Source organism: Rhinolophus hipposideros (assembly GCF_964194185.1).
Source record: "Rhinolophus hipposideros genome assembly, chromosome: X".
NCBI lineage: Eukaryota > Metazoa > Chordata > Mammalia > Chiroptera > Rhinolophidae > Rhinolophus > Rhinolophus hipposideros.
The window spans coordinates 83,427,789-83,446,454 of record NC_138046.1 but is presented as its reverse complement, the minus strand read 5'-3'; positions in this window follow the sequence as shown (position 1 = coordinate 83,446,454).

Here is an 18,666-nt window from a genome sequence, read left to right as displayed (position 1 = left end):
AATATGTGACTTAAATGATAGAGAATTCAAGATTGCAGTTCTGAAAAACCTCAACGAGATGCAAGAAAACACAGAAAGGCAATTTAATGAACTCAGAAAAGAAATCAAAGAACAACATGAGCATTTTATGAAAGAGATTGAAATTTTAAAAAAGAACCAAATGGAATTTCTGGAGATTAAGAACTCAATAGAAGAAATTAAGAATGAAATAACCAGCTTAGGTAGTAGAGTTGACCAGATGGAGGAAAGAATCAGTGACATCGAAGATAGAAACCTGGAAATTACACAGATGGAAGAAGAAAGAGACTTGAGACTTAAAGGAAATGAAAGAAGTCTACAAGAACTTTCTGACTCCATCAGAAAGAGCAATATAAGAATAATGGGCATACCAGAAGGAGAAGGAAGAGAGAAGGGAACAGAGAATATACTCAAAGAAATTGTTAATGAGAAATTCCCAAATTTGTGGCCAGAACTGGATCCTGGAATCCAAGAAGCAAATAGAACACCTAATTACCTCAATCCCAACAGGCCTTCTCCAAGGCACATTGTATTGAAGCTATCTAAAATTAACACCAAAGAAAGAATCCTCAAGGCAGCCAGGGAAAAGAAGACAGTAACCTACAAAGGAAAGCCCATTAGATTATCATCAGATTTTTCAGCAGAAACTCTACAAGCCAGGAGGGAGTGGAACCCAATATTCAAACTATTGAAAGAGAGAAATCATGAGCCAAGAATAATATATCCAGCAAAGATATCCTTTAGATATGAAGGAGGAATAAAGACCTTTCCAGACATACAGAAGCTGAGGGAATTTTCTAATACACGACCTGCACTACAAGAAATACTAAAGGAGGCTATTCGACCACCATCAGCAGGGACAATTTGTGGCAACCGAAACATAAACAGGGGGAGCGTAATGGCCTGAACCGGAATATGGGAATGGAGAAAGTAAGCGTGCTGAAGAAAATGGAATACTCTAAATATCAAACTTTCTTTTACATAATCTTATGGGTAACCACTCAAAAAAATCCAGAACTGAAATACATACTGAATAAAAGAAGAAACAGAGGGAAACATCATAGAATACCACCACACAGAAATAATAGACAACAACAAAAAAGCAAAGAAACAATGGAGTCACAGCCTTACCAGACAACTAAAGATAGAATGACAGGAAATTCTCACATATCAATAATCACCCTAAATGTAAATGGACTGACCTCACCAATAAAAAGGCACAGAGTAGCAGATTAGATCAAAAAACTTAATCCAACCATATGCTGTCTCCAAGAGACACATCTCAGCTACAAGGACAAGCATAGACTCAAAGTGAAAGGGTGGAAATTGGCACTCCAAGCAAATGGTATCCAGAGAAAATCAGGTGTAGCCATAATGATATCAGATGAAACAGATTTCAGGGTGAAAATGATAACAAGAGACAAAGATGGACATTTCATAATGGTAAAGTAGACTATACAACAAGAAGACATAACAGTCATCAATATTTATGCCCCCAATCAGGGAGCACCAAAATATACCAAGCAACTACTAAGAGAACTAAAGGGAGAAATTGACCAAAACACAATTATACTAGGGGACTTAAATACATCATTGACTGCTATGGATAGATCATCCAAACAGAAAATAAATAACGAAATTGCAGCCCTAAATGACACATTAGATGAAATGGACATCATTGACATATATAGAGCACTTCATCCTAAAACATCAGACTATACATTCTTTTCTAGTGTACATGGAACATTCTCAAGGATAGACCATATATTGGGGCATAAAAGCAGCCTCAGCAAATTTAAGAAGATTGAAATCATACCAAGCATATTCTCCGATCACAAGGCTTTGAAATTGAATATCAACTGCGAAGAGAAAGCAGGAAAAAACATGGAGATTAAACCACATACTTTTAAAGAACGACTGGGTCAAAGAAGAAATTAGAGGAGAGATCAAAAGATACATAGAAACAAATGACAATGAAAATACATCCTTCCAAAATTTTTGGGATGCGGCGAAAGGAGTTTTAAGAGGGAAACTTATATCATCACTGGCCTATCTCAAGAAACAAGAAAAATCCCAAATAAATAACCTTATGTTACACCTCAAAGAACTAGAAAAAGAAGAACAAGTGAAACCCAAGGTCAGCAGAAGAAAGGAAATAACAAAAATCAGAGCAGAGCTTAATGAAATAGAGAACAAAAAGACAATAGAAAAAATTAATGTGACAAAAAGCTGGTTCTTTGAAAAGATTAACAAAATCGTCAAACCCTTGGCTAGACTCACTAAGATAAAAAGAGAGAAGACACTAATTAAGAAAATCAGAAATGGAAAAGGGGAAGTTATCACTGTCACCACAGAAATACAAAGGATCATTCAAGAACACTATGAAGGACTGTATGCCACAAAATTCAATAACTTAGAAGAAATGGACAAGTTCTTAGAAACATACAGTCGTCCAAGGCTGAACCATGAAGAACTGGAAAATCTAAACAGACCAATCACCAGTAAGAAATTGAATCAGTCATCCAAAACTTTCCCAAAAGCAAAAGTCCGGGACCAAATGGCTTCACTAGTGAATTCTACCAAACCTTCAACAGGATCTAATACCAATCCTGCTCAAACTCTTCGAAAAAATTGAAGAAGCGTCAGTACTCCCTAACTCATTTTATGACGCCAACATTACCCTGATACCAAAACCTGGTAAGGACAACACAAAAAAGAAAACTACAGACCTATATTTCTGATGAATACTGATGCAAAAATCCTAAGCTAAATTTTAGCAAATCGAATACAACAATGCATTAAAAAGATTATTCACCATGACCAAGTGGGGTTCATCCTTGGGGCACAAGGATGGTTCAATATCTGCAAATCCATTAATGTGATACATCACATAAACAAAAGAAAGGACAAAAATCATATGATTATATCAATTGATGCAGAAAAAGCATTTGACAAGATACAACATCCATTTATGTTTAAAACACTCAATAAAATAGGTATAGAGGGAAAATACCTTAACATAATAAAGGCCATATATGACAAACCCTCAGCTAATCTCACAATTAATGGTGAAAAACTGAAGCCCTTTGCTCTATGTTCAGGAACACGACAGGGCTGTCCCCTATCACTTCTGCTTTTCAACATAATGTTGGAAGTCCTTGCCAGAGCCATCAGGCAAGAGAAAGAAATAAAAGGCATCCAAATTAGGAATGAAGAAGTGAAATTGTCACTCTTCGCAGATGATATGATGCTATATATAGAAAACCCTAAAGACTCCACCAAAAAGCTGTTAGAAACAATCAATGAATACAGTAAAGTTGCTGGCCACAAAATCAACGTACAAAAGTCCATTGCATTCCTATATACTAACAATGAAATCTCCGAAAAAGAAATACAAAAAACAATTCCCTTTGCAATTGCAGCAAAAAGAATAAAATACCTAGGAATAAACATAACCAAAGATCTGAAGGATTTATATGCGAATATAAATAAGACATTTTTGAAAGAAATTGAAGAAGACACAAAGAAATGGAAAGACATTCCGTGCTCATGGATTGGAACAATCAACATAGTTAAAATGGCTATATTACCCAAAGCAATATACGGATTTAATGCAATCCCCATCAAAATCCCAATGGCATTTTTTAAAGAAATAGAAGAAAAAATCCTCAGATTTGTTTGGAACCACAAAACACCCCGAATAGCCAAAGCAATCTTGAGAAAAAAGAACAATACTGGAGGTATCACACTCCCTGACTTTAGCTTGTACTACAGGGCTACAATAATCAAAACAGCATGGTATTGGCAGAAAAATAGACACATAGACGAATGGAATAGAATTGAGAACCCAGAAATAAAACCACATAATTATGGACAGATAATTTTTGACAAAGAAGATGAAAACATACAATGGAGGAAAGACAGCCTCTTCAATAAATGGTGCTGGGATAATTGGATAGCCACGTGCAAAAGAATGAAACTGGACGGTTATCTGTCAGCATGTACCAAAATTAATTCAAAATGCATCAAAGACTTAAGCATAAGTCTTGACACAGTAAACTGCATAGAAGAAAACATAGGTACTAAACTTATGGACGTTGGGTTCAAAGAGCATTTTATGAATTTGACTCCAAAGCCAATGGAAGTAAAAGGTAAAATAAACAAATGGGACTATATGAAACTTAAAAGCTTCTGCACAGCAGAAGATACCATCGACAAAATACTGAGGCAACCGACTGAATGAGAGAAGATTTTTGCAAACAGTGCCTCTGATAAGGGGCTAATATCAAAAATTTACAAGGAACTCATGAAGCTCAATAACAAATAAACAAACAACCCAATTGAAAAATGGGCAGAGGGCCTGAAGTGTCATTTCTCCAAAAGGACATACAAATGGCAAATAGACATATGAAAATCTGCTCAACATCACTAATCATCAGAGAAATGCAAATAAAAACCACAATGAGATATCACCTCACCCCAGTCAAAATGGCTTTCATCAACAAGACAAATAGTAACAAGTGTTGGAGAGGCTGTGGAGAAAAAGGAACCCTCATACATTGTTGGTGGGAATGCAGACTGGTGCAGCTGCTATGGAAGGCAGTGTGGAGGTTCCTCAAAAAATTACGAATAGAATTACCATAGGACCCAGCAACCCCTCTCCTGGGTATCTACCCCAAAAATCTGAAAACATTTATACATAAAGATGCATGTGCTCCAATGTTCATTGCAGCTTTTTTTATGGTGGCCAAGACATGGAAACAACCAAAATGTCCTTCGATAGATGAATGGATAAAGAAGTTGTGGTATATATACACAATGGAATACTATTCGGCCTTAAGGAAAGATGATATAGGAACATTTGTGACAACATGGATGGATCTTGAGAGTATAGTGCTAAGCGAAATAAGTTAGACAGAAAAAGCAGAGAACCCTATGATTTCACTGATATGTGGTATATAAACCAAAAACAACAAAAGAATATGTCAAACAAATGAGAAACAAAAACTCATAGACACAGACAATAGTTTAGTGGTTACTGGAGGGTAAGGGGTTGGGTGGTGGGAGATGAGGGTAAGGGGGAATCAAATATATGGTGATGGAAGGTAAACTGACTCTGGGTGGTGAACACACAATGGGATTTATAGATGATGTAATACAGAATTGTACACCTGAAATCTATGTAATTTTACTAACAATTGTCACCCCAATAAATTAAAAAAAAAAGAATAGATTGGAAGGTAGGTAGTGTGGAGGTTCCTCAAAAAATTAAGAATAGAATTACCATATGACCCAGCAATCCCTGCCCTGTGTGTACACCATAAAAATCTGAAAGTATTTATCCATAAAGATATATGAACTCTGATGCTAATTGTAGCTTTATTTATGGTAGTTAAGACATGGAAACAACAAAAGTGTCCTTCAGTAGATGATTGGATAAGAAAATGTATACACACGATGGAATACTACTGTGCCATAAGAAAAGATGAAATAGTGTCATTTGTGACAACATGGATGAATCTTGAGATTATTACACTAAATGAAATAAGTCAGACAAAAAAAGTCAAGAACCATGTGACTTTACTGACACGAGGTCGGTTGGACAATTAAGTTCACGAACTCATCCTAGAAAATGTGCTGCATACCTCAGTGCTGAATATCACTACAGTCACCTTCGAAGTACTCCCCCTGGGAAGCTATGCAGTAATGCCAGCACCTAGTCCACCCTTCAAAGTAATTTTGGAACTCTTTCTGGAGTGGCCATCAGAGCTGTCATCCATCATATTACCCTTGATGTCCTGAATGTCATCAAAATGTCTTCCTTTCAATATTTCTTTTTATCTTTGCATAAAGAAAGAAGTTATTGGTGACCAGATCAGGTGAAGAGGGAGGGTGATCCAACACAGTTATTTGTTTACTGGCTGAAAACTCCCTCACAGGCAGTGCCCTGTGAGCTGGTGCATTGTCATGATGCAAGAGCCATGAATTGTTGGCAAAAAGTTCAAGTAGTCTAACTTTTTCACGTAGCCTTTGCAGCACTTCCAAATAGTAAACTTGCTTAACTCTTTGTCCGGTTGGTACAAATTCATAATGAATAATCCCTCTGATATCAAAAAAGGTTAGCAACATTGTTGCTACAAGTATGTAAACTTAATTGTCAGACCTCGTATGTGTTGGCCATTTGTATGTCTTCTTGGGAGAAGATTCTTTTTTTTTTTTAATTTATTGGGGTGACAATTGGAGAAGTTTCTGCTCATATCCTCTGCCCAGTTTTTAATTGGATTGTTTGTCTTTTTGTTGTTGAGTTATATAAGTTCCTTATATATTTTGGATATCAGCCCTTTATTGGAGGCGTTGTTTGCAAATATCTTCTCTCATTTGGTTGGTTGCCTCATTGTTTTGTTGATGGTTTCTTTTGCTTTGCAAAAGCATTTTAGTTTGATATAGTCTCATTCATTTATTTGCCTCTTTCATATTGGTGTCATCCTTTTTAGAGTGAGAAACAAGGACTCAGGAAAATGGCATTTTTGGCTACTCTTCCTTTTGTTGTCTATAAAAGTAATGAATAGTCCAATTCTAAAAATGGCTCATTGTTCTAAAGACAAATTGTATTCTTCTCTATCTGAAGTCCAATAATTTTAGCAACACTCCCTTTGGGCCTGGGAAATCCCCGGAAATCGCCCAAGCTTAGGTTAGTTCCCTAGCTAGCTCCCTCTGATCTCATGCCTAGGTAAGTTAGGAGAGATTCCGGTAAAACCATTTACCTGCCTGGAGTGACTCCAACTCCATGGTCCCAGACTTTCCTTGGGCCTCACGATCATGCCTCAGAACTTACAGACAAGTCACTCATCAGGAACCTCTCACAGTCCCCTCAACAGCCATTCTAAAACTATACCTTTCTCCTCCATCTTTCTTTGTGTCACACAAATACATACCTCTACCTAGATATACCCCCATTTAGAAGGCATTCTGCCTTCACTGTATCTGGGACATGAAGTCCTAACTGAAGTAAGAAAGTAGCAAAATAAGTTCTTGACTTTTCACTTTGAAAATCCCTGGTCTGGCCATAAGGTAAACTTCCGGAAGCCTAAGTGAACAGTCCAAGTCAGTTTTTCCTTTGAGACTAAATTAAATTGTCCCAACATAAGGAAAGAAGGAAAGTCTCAAAGACAAAGCAAAGAAAGCTTACATAGCACTGCGGACTCTGAGAAGGGAACTTATAGCCTCCTAAAACTCAGGCTAAAACTCCAGAACTCCCATATTAGTCTGAATTTCAGAAAGGACAATTAAATGTTATTTTCCCTACCTAGTGTAGAGGACAGTTACCTGGCAAAAATCCAGAGTCCCCTGGTGCATTACAGTTTGCAAGAATAAAATGAAATGCTGTGTGGTACCTAGGAAAATAGACCTGCCCATAATTTCTGCAGTCAAAAGCATCGTAGGAAAAATGAAACATTTCCCAGGCAAGGAATCTGAAGTTACTCTGTGATCAGAACAAAGAAGATGTATCAGTGACTGGCATAGACAAATGACCAAAGGCCACACAAGAATATACCTCAGTGATGCCAACATGGCTATACAAGAGCACAGAGTATTAAATGCCTAAATCTGTATCCTTCCTCCATAATATAAATACACCTTGGTGAAACATGGAGGGTCAAAAAGAAAAGAATCCTTAAAATAGCTGAAATTATGTTTCAACATTCCTGTGTGATGGAGATGAAAAAAAGAAAAGATCAGTGTTAGAAAAAAATAAAGCAAAATTTCTTACACCCTTTACCATGTTTCCCCGAAAATAAGACCTAGCCAGACAATCAGCTCTAATGTGTCTTTTGGAGCTAAAATTAATATAAGACCCGGTATTATATTGTATTGTATTATATTATATTATATTATATTATATTATATTACCCAGTATTATAGTAAAATAAAACTGGGACTTATACTAATTTTTGCTCCAAAAGACGCATTAGAGCTGATTGTCCGGCTAGGTCTTATTTTCAGGGAAAAACAGTAGTTGGTGGACTTGGCTTATGCTATAAAAATAAGTAAGTTTAGAAACACTTATAAGTGGAAAAAACTAACAAATTTCTAAGTTAACTAACCACTTCTATGCCTCAGAATACGGCTCCTACTGCCTACCACCTGGTGCCAGTATACTCTAAAGTGCAGGCTCCCTTCCATTTTTTCTGGATGAAATGCTTTCTTCCTACATGCTATGCAGTTTTATATTCACATATTTCTACACATATTATCCTCTCTGGCTAGAACCATTTTTCTCTGCACCTTGTTAACCTGATGAAAGTGAAGTCTCATTTATGTTTTACGTTTCAACTCAAATATTCCTTTTACAACGAGGCTTTTCTGTCCTCCCATCCCTGATCCTCCACCCTTACCACAGTTAAAAATAACCTCTCATTTCTTTATGTTCCAATAAATTGGTACATATGTCTACATGTCATGTAGGCTGATTTCTTACTTTGATTTGTTCACATATCTGCTTGCTTAAAAGGCTGCTAGCTCATCCACAGCATGAAACTAAGTTTGATTAATCTTGGAGTCCCCAAATTACAAAGCAGAAGGTAGACTCAGACTATATGAAAGCTCAGGAACTGTCTGATTATATGTTTCATAGATATGTGGAGAAAAAAATCAATATCCTCTATTTGAAAGGTGAATGTATATATATATATATATATATATATATAGTCAGTTTTTGAAGTTTTTATTAATTACTCAATGTCTTTCAACTTTTACTTTAATTAAAGTTTATTCGGGTGACAATTGTTAGTAAAGCTACACAGGTATAAGGTGTACAATTCCGTAATGACATTGTGTGTTCACCACCCAGAATCAGTTCTCCTTCCATCACCACATATTTGATCTTCTACCCTCATCTACCATCCCCTCCCCTTACGCTCTGGTAACCATTCAACTATTGTTTGTGTCTATGAGTTTTTTGTTTCTTCATTTGTTAGTTTTGTTCCTTTGTTGTTTTCAGTTTTATATACCACGTATCAGTAAAATCATATGGTTCTAGACTTTTTCTGTGCAACTTATGTCGCTTAGCATAATGATCTCAAGTTCCATCCATGTTCTTGCAAATGGCACTATTTCATTTTTCTTATGGCAGAATAGTATTCCATTGTGTATATATACCACATCTTCTTTATCAAATCATCTATCAAAGGACATTTTAGTTGTTTCCAGTTTTGGCCACCATAAATAAAGCTGCAAGGAACATTGGAGCAATGTGTCTTTTATTTGGGGGGGGTAGTCTTTTATTTATTTATTTATTTATTTTTTTATTTATTGGAGTGACTATTGTTAATGAAATTACATAATTTCAGGTGTACAATTCTGTATTACATCATCTATAAATCCCATTGTGTGTTCACCACCCAGAGTCAGTTCTCCTTCCATCACCATATATTTAATCCCCCTTACCCTCATCTCTCACCCCCCAACCCCTTTACCCTCTGGGAAGCACCAAACTATTGTCTGTGTCTATGAGTTTTTGTTTCTCATTTGTTTGTCTTCTTCTTTTGTTGTTTTTGGTTTATATGCCACATATCAGTGAAATCATAGGGTACTCTGCTTTTTCTGTCTGACTTATTTCGCTTAGCATTATACTCTCAAGATCCATCCATGTTGTCACAAAAGTTCCTATATCATCTTTCCTTAAGGCCGAATAGTATTCCATTGTGTATATATATCACAACTTCTTTATCCATTCATCTATCGAAGGACATTTTGGTTGTTTCCATGTCTTGGCCACTGTAAACAAAGCTGCAATGAACATTGGAGCACACATGTCTTTATGTATAAATGATTTCAAATTTTTGGGGTAGAGACACAGGAGAGGGATTGCTGGGTCATATGGTAATTCTATTTGTAATTTTTTGAGGAACCTCCACACTGCCTTCCATAGCGGCTGCACCAGTCTGCATTCCCACCAACAGTGTATGAGGGTTCCTTTTTCTCCACAGCCTCTCCAACACTTGTTACTATTTGTCTTGTTGATGATAGCTGTTCTGACTGGGGTGAGGTGATATGTCATTGTGGTTTTCATTTGCATTTCTCTGATGATTAGTGATATTGAACATTTTTTCATGTGTCTATTTGCCATTTGTTAGTCCTTTTTGGAGAAATGTCTCTTCAGGCCCTCTGCCCATTTTTCAATTGGGTTGATTGTTTTTTTGTTGTTGAGTTTCATGAGTTCCTTGTATATTTTGGATATTAGACCCTTATTGGACGAACTGTTTGCAAAATCTTCTCCCATTCAGACGGTTGCCTCTTTAATTTGTCGATGGTTTCTTTTGTTGTGCAGAAGCTTTTAAGTTTCATATAGTCCCATTCATTTATTTTAGCTTTTACTTCCCTTGCCTTTGGAGTCAAATTCATAAAATGCTCTTTGAACGCAAGGTCCATAAGTTTAGTACCTATGTTTTATTTTCTGCAGTTTATTGTTTCAGGTCTTATGCTTAGGTCTTTGATCCATTTGAATTAATTTGGTACATGGTAACAGATAGCAGTCCAGTTTCATTCTTTTGCATGTAGCTTTCCAATTCTCCCAGCACCATTTATTGAACAGGCTGTCTTTCCTCCGTTGTATGTTTTTAGCTTCTTTGTCAAAAATTACCTGTCCACATTTATGTAGTTTTATTTCTGGGTTCTCAATTCTATTCCATTGTTCTATGTGTCTGTTTTTCTGCCCATACCATGTTGTTTTGATTATTGTAGCCCTGTAGTACAAGCTAAAGTCAGGAAGTGTGCACCTCCAGTATTGTTCCTTTTTTCTTAAGATTGCTTTGGCTATTCAGGGTCTTTTGTGGTTCCAAACAAATCTGATGATTTTTTGTTCTATTTCTTTAAAAAATGTCATTGGGATTTTGACGGGGATTGTTTGAAATCTGTATATTGCTTTGGGTAATATGGCCATTTTAACGATGTTGATTCTTCCAATCTATGAGCACGGAATGTCTTCCCATTCTTTGTGTCTTCAATTTCTTTCAAAAATGTCTTATAGTTTTCAGCATATAGGTACTTCACATCCTTGGTTAAGTTTATTCCTAGGTATTTTATTCTTTTTGCTGCAATTGCAAAGGGAATTGTTTTTTTGTATTTCTTTTTCTGAGATTTCATTGTTAGTATATAGGAATGCAATGGACTTTTGAACGTTGATTTTGTAGCCAGCAACTTTACTGTATTTGTTGATTGTTTCTAATAGCTTATTGGTGGAGTCTTTAGGGTTTTCTATATATAGCATCATGTCATCTGCAAAGAGTGAGAATTTAACTTCTTCATTCCCAATTTGGATGCATTTTAGTTCTTTCTCTTCTGTTTCTCAGAACAGCAAATATTCTGTTCTTTTGATCTTACACTGCTACTCTTCAGCTTCTAGCACTGGGCAGGTGGGGGCGAGTTGAGCTTTGGGAGGGTAAGGAGGGCGTGGATTGTCTCAGTGCCTAAGGCTTCCATTCTCTTGGGCATTGAGGGTTTAAACTACGGTTTTCAGCCTTCTTCCCTCAGTCTTTTTCCGAGGTCTGTGCCGTGTGCTTTGGGTTCAGCCGTGTTATATGCTGCCCCTTCAGCTCTGTGGGCCATAAGCAGAGCCCTAGGAGTCAGAGTTTTTCCCTCTCCCATACCTGCGGTAGTTCTGGGATGCACTGAGCTTGGAGAACTGAGCTAGGTCTGCGTCCTGTGCCCGCGTGGCTCTGTCTCTGCTGTTCTCCCTTCCCTCCTCCCCCGCTTGCGCAATTTGCCCACCTCTGGTGAATTCAGTAGTGGGCCTGTTCGTCTTGCCTGTCTGCTGTGCAGGAAGTCCTTTGTGGAGTTATTGTTGTTCGATTAGTTGTAAGTTCCAGGGGAGCTTTACAGAGGCTCACCTCACGCCGTCATTTTGATGACATCTCCCAGACCTCAATTTTTAAAAAGTTTCTAGGGAAACCTGAAGAGAACAGGTGAGACAACACAAGGACAGTAGAGAAAATTTTGGAAAACTGCAAACAGTCTAATTCTTCGTCAGATAAAAACAAAACATCATGCTGAAGTCCGTTTACCTCAATTCCTTTTAGCCAGTACATCATGTCTAGCTTTCAATAAAAAAATTACAATTCATACTAACAAATGAAAAACACAGTTTGAAGACACAAAGAAAGCATCATAACCAAACACAGATGTAGCAGAGATGTTACAATGATCAGATCAGGAATTTAAAATAACTGTGATTAATATGATAAGGACTCTAATGCAAAAAGTAGGTAAAATGTAAGAGCCGATGGATAATGTAAGTGGAGAGATGAAAACTCTAAGAAATAATCAAAAGGAAATGCTAGAAATAAAAAACACACACACACTAACAGAAATGAAGTATGCCTTTGATGGTCCCATCCGTAGACTGGACATGGCTGAGGAATGAATCAGTGAGCTTAAAAAAGTGTCAACACAAACTTATTGTTTAAAGTTAGTATGTTTCTTTCTTTTTTAAAAAATTAAAGTTTATTGGGGTGACAATTTTTAGTAAATTGACAGATATTTGAGGTGTACAATTCTGTAATACATCAACACAAACTTCTAAAACTGAAGTGCATAGAGAAAAAAATAATGAAAAAAGACTTAAGGGAATATTCAGGAACTGTGGGACAGTTACAAGAGGTGTAACATACGTTAATGGGAATACAAGAAGGATAAGAAAGAGAGGAAGGAACAGAAGAAATATTTGAAGTAATAGTGACTGAGAATTTTTCAAAATTAATGACAGACACTAAATAATCCAGGAAGTCCAGAGAACACCAAACGGGATAAATACCCCCCAAATCTGCACCTAGGCATATCATTTTCAAACTGCAGAAAACCAAAGACAGAGAAAAATCTTAAATCAGGTAGGTAAATACTTCAACTTTGTTCACCTAAATAAAATAGTTTTAGGTGACATCATAAAAATGGCGCCAGTGAGGTGGGCTTCTTCAGTTCTCCCCTGGAAGTTACCACAATTTTAACGTCTGCAACTCATCAAAGGATTCTCTGCTCATCACACAGAACAGCTAAGAGACATGCACGAGGATTACCTGAAGGTGGGCAAACATGGTGAGCGGGGGAAGAGGGAAAGGAGAGGTGTGGAGAGGGGGTCCTAGGATGCAGACCAGAAATTGCAGCAGCCAGGCTGTGGCCTCCTTCCCTGTACCCCACAGTCCTGTCAAGGGATCAGCATATAGGACAGTGGTGCCCAGTGTCCCAGGCAGAGTCTTTAGCTAAGAACTGCAGGTGGGGTCTCTAAGTCAGACAGAAAGCAAAGAAAACAACATACGTGGATCCCTCCTCTCATTGTCCCACAGTTCTCCCTACCCCCACCCTTCCAGAGTTTTAAGCTAGTCCCAGAATGGGAAGGAGTAGTGTCAGATTACAGAGGAGCTGTAACCCTCAAGAACTGGAAAGAGCCAGTTTGCAGCAGTGACCTAAGGAAGAGGCTGGGACTAGTGTGACACTGGTGGGCTTGCCAGGGAGACAAAGGTGACTGCCTACCCTGGGCAGCTCCAAGCAGAGCTATTACAGCTGCTGAGACACACGCAGGAGCCAGCAGCGGGTGACAGAGGCAGCCATGGGCTTTCAGAAACTCAGAAATCTCACACCCTCCCTTCTACACCCCCTGGTGGAAAAAGTGCCCTAAGACCCAGGAGACCTCCACACAGGAAAGAAGCTCACCTCCCAGTGGCTGCCTGTGGTGCTCTCAGCCTACGTTTGTGCAGGCGACAGCAGAAACTGCACCGACTTTGTAAAAACTACCAACCACACACCATAGCACCACCCATCTAGAACTGCATTGCCAGGGTCACTCTGAGTGCCAGATGGACGGCTCCGCCTCCACAAGATGCAGAGGAGTTTTTGTACAGCAGAGGACAATCTGGAGATAGTTTGGTGGGCTTAAGCCAAGACTGGTGCTGTTTTTTATTTTATATATATATATATATATATATATATATATATATATAATTTTATCCCCTTTCTCTCTCTCTTCCTTTTTCTTTTCCTTGTTCTACTTTCCTTCCTTCTTTCCATTTTCCTGTTTTGATTTCTTTTTGGTCTTGCTATTTTTTGTTTTTTGCTTTTGTATGTTGCTTTTGTATTTTTGATATTTTGGTGTGTGTTCAGTGTTAGTTGTTGGTTGTTTTCATATGTGAGTGTGTTTATTATTTGTTATCATTGTTCTTGTTGTTGTGCTTGTTGGTTTGTTTTGTTCTGAAATTGCCCTACCAGGGCCCAGCCCAAGAGTCACAAGAATCAACACAACCAGAAGCCAACTCCAGACCAAACCAGAGTATTACCGGGTTTGACCTACAAGCAAGACACCCACAAGGATTTCTCTACAGGTGCAAGAGCCCATAGGGGCCAAGCCTCATCTGAAGGGTCAACTCTCACACAGCAGCTCATACACTCTGGGCATAGACAACTCTCACAGCTAGTCAGCCTGGGAGTCAATACCTCCCATTGACAAGCCAAACGCAATTAAAGCTCAACTTCAACAGCAGAATACACACAACACAAGGAACACCTCTGGAACACATGCACAGGAGAATAGGGAGACTGTGCAATCCCAATATAAAAGACACATACTACACAAGTCCACCAACCCCTAGAGATCTAGGGGATCTACCTAGTACATCGAAGCAAACACAGACAGCCAGAATGAGGAAACAAAGAAACATGGCCCAAATAAAAGAACAGAAGAAACCTCCAGAACTGGAATTAAATGAAATAGAGGTAACCAACCTATCAGAGACAAGAGTTTAGAAAACTGATTATAAGAATGTTTAAGGAACTTAGTGAGAACATAAAGAAGGATAGAAAAATCATAAGGAACAACCAGTTAGAAATAAAAATTACAATAACTGAAATAAAAAACACACTTGAAGGAGTTACCAGCAGGTTAGATGAAGCAGAGGATTGAATCAGCAATTTAGAAAACAAGATAGCAGAGGTCACCCAATCAGAACAACAAAAAGAAAAAAGGAATAGAAAACAATGAAAATAGTTTAAGAGACCTGTAGGATAACATAAAGTGCAACAACACGCGCATCACAGAAATACCACAAGGAGTAGAGAGGGAGCAAGAGCTGGAGAACATATTTAAGTAATGATGACCGAAAACTTCCCTAACCTGGTGAAAGAAATCAACATACAAGCCTAGGAAGTGCAGAGAGTTCCAACCAAGATGAACCCAAACAGGCCCACACCAAGACACCTTATAGGTAAAATGACAAAGTTAAAGACAAAGAGAGAATCTTAAAAACAGCAAGAGACGAACAGTGACTTACTTATGAGGGTGCTCCCCTTAGACTATCAGCTGACTTTTTTTTTACAGAAACTTTGCAGGCCAGAAGGGAGTGGCAGAAGGTATTCAAAGTGATGAAAAACAAAGGCCTACAACCTATGTTGTGTATCCAGCAAGGCTATCATTAAAATTGAAGGAGAGATAAAGAGCTACCCAGAAAAGAATAAACTAAAGGAATTCATTACCACCAAGGCAGCATTGCAGGAAATGTTAAAAGGGCTTCTTTAAGCAGAAGAAAGACGAGAAGAATCTCACTAACAAAGAGCGGAAATACAAGTACCAAAACGGCACAACTATTGACCTATCAATAATCACTTAAAATGTAAATGGATTAAATGCTCCAATCAAAAGAGATAGGGGTGCTGAGTGGATAAGAAAACAAGACCCTTGCATATGCTCTATACAAGAGACTCACCTCAGATCAAAAGACACACACAGGCTGAAAGTGAAGGGATGGAATAAGATATTTCATGCAAATGGAAATGAGAAAAAATCTGCAGTAGCAATACTTATATCTGACAAAGCAGACTTTAAAATGAAGAATATAATAAAAGACAAAGAAGGGCACTACATAATAATAAAGGGATCGATCCAACAAGAAGACACAACCCTAGTGACCATCTATGTACCCAATGTAGGAGCACCGAAATATATAAAACAGATATTGACTTACGTAAAGACAGAGATCAATAGCAACATTATCATAGTAGGGGACTTCAACACACCACTGACAACAAGGGACAGATCCTCCAGACAGAAAATCAATATGGAAACTGCGGCCTTGAATGATAGATTAGACCAGTTGGATTTAGTCGATATTTTTAGAGCATTTCACCCCAAAGTTGCAGAATATACACTCTTCTTGTGTATACATGGAACTTTTTCCAAGAAGAACCACATGTTAGGCCACAAAAGAAGTCTCGATAAATCTAAGAAAATTGAAATAATTTCGAGCATCGTATCTGACCCCAGTGCTATGAAATTAGAAATCGATCACAGGAAAAAAAACCTGGAAAACACACAAATACATGGAGGCTGAATAACATATTATTAAATAACGAATGGGTCAACAATGAGATTAAGGAAGAAATCAAAAGATACCTTGAGACAAATGAAAATGAGACCACAATGACACAAAATCCATGGGATGCAGAGAAAGCAGTTTTAAGAGGGAAATTCATAGCAAAGGAGGCCTACCTAAAGAAACAAGAAAAATCTCAAATCAACAGTGTATCCTTATCACTAAGGGAACTGGAAAAAGAACAGCAAAATAAGCCCAAAGGGAGTACAAGGAAGGAAATAATAAAGATCAGAGATGAAATAAATGAAATAGAGACCAAAAAAACAATACAAACATCAATGAAACCAAGAGCTGTTTTTTTGAGAAGATAAACAAAATTGACAAACCCTTAGCCAGATTCATCAAAAAAAAAGAGAGAGAGAGAGAGAGAGAGAGAGAGAGAGAGAGAGGACCCAACTTAATAAAAATCATAGATGAAAGAGAAGTGACAACAGACACCGCAGAAACACCCACACAAAAAAAATTTAAGAAAATTCTATGAGCAGCTACATGCCAAAAATTAGACAATGTGGAAGAAATGGATAATTTTCGAGAAGTACCTAACCTTACAAAGCTAACTCAAGAAGAAATGGAAAATCTGAATAGACTAATTGCTACTTAGGAAATTGAATCGGTAGTCAACAAACTCCCAAAAAACAAAAGCCCTGGACAAGATGGCTTCACAGATGAATTTTACCAAACATTCAAGAAAGAATTATCACCTATTCTCCTCAAACTGTTGCAAAAAATCCAGAAGGAAGGAAGGCTTTCAAACTCTTTTCATGAGGCCACTGTCACCCTGATCCCCAAATCAGACAAAGACATTACATGAAAAGAAAAACTAGAGGTCAATACTATATATGTATATATACATAAATAATGTATAGTGTAATGTGGCTTGTTTTCAAACTTCACATAAATAGTATCATACTAACAGATCAGTAAATATCCATTTTGATACATATATTATCCATTTTGATACATATTTTAACTGTTGCAAAGTAGCCCATTGAACTAATAAACCACAGTTTACTTATAAAATTGCCTGTTTCTTTTTAATTTGTGGCAGCCTTCTTTTTATTTTAATTGATTTTATTGGGGTGACAATTGTTAGTAAATTTACATAGATTTCAGGTGTACAATTCTGTATTACATCGTCTATAAATCCCATTGTGTGTTCACCACCCAGAGTCAGTTCTCTTCCATCACCATATATTTGATCCCCTTTACCCTCATCACCCACCCCCCACCCCCTTACCCTCTGGTAACCACTAAATTATTGTCTGTGTCTATGAGTTTTTGTTTCTCATTTGTTTGTCTTGTTCTTTTTGGTTTATATACCACATATCAGTGAAATCATAGGGTTCTCTGCTTTTTCTGTCTGACTTATTTCACTTAGCATTATTCTCTCGAGATCCATCCATGTTGTCACAAATGCTCCTATATCCTCTTTCCTTAACGCCGAATAGTATTCCATTGTGTATATGTACCACAACTTCTTTATCCATTCATCTATCGAAGGACATTTTGGTTGTTTCCATGTCTTGGCCACCGTAAACAAAGCTGCAATGAACATTGGCGTACATGTGTCTCTATAGAGAAATGCTTTTATATTTTTGGGGTAGATACCCAGGAGAGCGATTGCTGGGTCACATGGTAATTCTATTCCTAATTTCTTGAGGAACCTCCACACTGTGGCAGCCTTCTAATTCTGTTGTATTACAAATGATTCTGCAATAAACGGTCATGTTCATGGATCCTTAGAAACATGTTTCTCTTAGATACTACCAAGTAGTAGAATTTCAGATTACAGATCATACTTATCTTTAATTTTACAAGATAATGTAGTTGGACAAATGTATACCTGTACAAATACTGAATGAGATACTCCCATTCTCCTTAACACTATGTATTATAAATCTTTCTCTTTTTTTAGATTTTTAGTTTTTACTAATTAGTAGACAAAAGTGGTGTCTTAATTTATGGTAATTTGCATTTGTATAATTCCATGCTTAATTGGTTTTCATTCTGGCCAGTCTGAGATGCAGCTTATTTTATTTATTTATTTATTTATTTATTTATTTATTTATTTCTGTATTAGGTTGGTGCAAAAGTAACTATGGTTTTTGCAATTTTTAACCTTTTAAACCACAATTACTTTTGCACCAACCTAATACTAACTTTTCTGAGGATCCCTAGATTAAGCCAACATACTCTCATACTCTGTACTTCTGCTGAAGTCTCTACTGGTAACAAT